Genomic DNA, 2,230 nt, shown 5'->3' on the forward strand with positions numbered 1-2,230 from the left:
CTTTGTTATTTTGACAAAGGTCCTCAAAGTTGCTAACATTACAAGGTTTAAATCAATGTGGTTGTGAACACTGTCAACCCTCAAACTTTATTTGTGTAGATTCCGCAGAGTTCTATTTTGTTATTTTGACAAAGGCGCTTAAAATTGGTAATGTCACAAAGTAAAAAACAATGTGGCGGCCAACATTGCGAACCGCACAAAACTTAACTGTGAAAATTTCGCAGAGTTATTCTTTGTTATTTTGACAAAGGTCCTCAAAGTTGCTAACATTACAAGGTTTAAATCAATGTGGTTGTGAACACTGTCATCCCCCAAACTTTAGCCGTGTAGATTCAGCAGAGTTCTATTTTGTTATTTTGGCAAAGGCTCTTGAAGTTGCTAATGTCACAAAGTAAAAAACAATGTCGCGGCCAACATTGCGAACCGCACAAAACTTAACTGTGAAGATTTCACAGAGTTATTCTTTGTTATTTTGACAAGGGTCCTCAAAGTTGCTAACATTACAAGGTTTAAATCCATGTGGTTGTGAACACTGTCAACCCCCAAACTTTAGCCGTGTAGATTCCGCAGAGTTCTATTTTGTTATATTGACAAAGGCTCTTGAAATTGGTAATGTCACAAAGTAAAAAACAATGTGGCGGCCAACATTGCGAACCTCACAAAACTTTACTGTGAAGATTTCGCAGAGTTATTCTTTGTTATTTTGACAAAGGTTCTCAAAGTTGCTAACATTACAAGGTTTAAATCAATGTGGTTGTGAACACTGTCAACCCCCAAACTTTAGCCGTGTAGATTCAGCAGAGTTCTATTTTGTTATTTTGACAAAGGCTCTTGAAGTTGCTAATGTCACAAAGTAAAAAACAATCTGGCGGCCAACATTGCGAACCTCACAAAACTTTACTGTGAAGATTTCGCAGAGTTATTCTTTGTTATTTTGACAAAGGTTCTCAAAGTTGCTAACATTACAAGGTTTAAATCAATGTGGTTGTGAACACTGTCAACCCCCAAACTTTAGCCGTGTAGATTCCGCAGAGTTCTGTTTTGTTATTTTGACAAAGGCTCTTGAAGTTGATATTGTCACAAAGTAAAAAACAATGTGTCGGCGAACATTGCGAACCGCACAAACTTTAACTGTGAAGATTTCGCAGAGTTATCTTTTGTTATTTTGACAAAGGTCCTCAAAGTTGCTAAAACCACAACTCACAAATCACACGTTGTGCAATGAGCAAAGCCAAACTATGTTAAATTCGCATTTTTAACTATGCTATTATGACAAGGCATCGAAAAATTGATAGTTTAACAACATTTTTATTGTTAGTTTCGCAATAATTGCGTTTCGCAAAAAAAAAGTTGCTGCGCTAGCAAAGGCTAGGTTGTCAATGTCCCAAAGTAGTTTTGTGTTTTTATCAATAATTCGTTCGCAACGTAAAACTGCAGCCTTGTCTCCGGATTTTTCTCTGAGTGTACTCCAGTTCGAGGAATAATAATAATAACATTAGTGATTAGCGTAATTAATTAATTTTATTCGAGCAATCGGCCCCTGTTATTGTGCAACGTAACCTTTAGTAGGGATACAACTAAGCCTTTTACTAAAATCAAATGTGACTATTCAAGCAAAAGGTACATTGTGGACGAAATTTGCTTGTATCTAAGCAAATTTCGTTGCTTGTATCTTTATACTAATATCTCCATGGTAAGCGTCAATTTGGTACATTTTGCTTGAAAACGATACAAATATAGGTAGGTAAAGGTACGGAAAACAAATAGTTTTAAAATAAATAGAATTAGGGTAACAATATTATATCATACATTGATCTTTTAGCAATAGCAATACCTATAGCAGAAATCATCAAATCATAATTTGTGCCATTCTCAATCAAAGGGTACTTATTGTCGGTTGTCAATAAGGCGCTATTTCCATATGGCTTTAATTTGAAATCATCCTCGACAACCGAAAATGTGGTACCTTTTGAAAAAACGTCACATTTACTCCAACTTCATGCTTACTTCTGCGGTGTTCATTTTCGTGTTAAAAATAGCCCAAAAACCAAAATTTGACCGTAGTTCAATTCTATGTCAAAGTGACGCATACATTATTATTTCTGTGCTTATTATACCTTAACTTAGTGAAATCGGTCACTTCATGCATTGAAAAAACAATGGCTTTGGTGACTCTTTGCATTAATACGATCACGTTAGGTCCCTAGATCTACAAATATACATTTAGTCT

This window comes from Cydia strobilella, chromosome 2 (genome assembly GCF_947568885.1).
Source record: "Cydia strobilella chromosome 2, ilCydStro3.1, whole genome shotgun sequence".
In the NCBI taxonomy this organism is placed as follows: domain Eukaryota; kingdom Metazoa; phylum Arthropoda; class Insecta; order Lepidoptera; family Tortricidae; genus Cydia; species Cydia strobilella.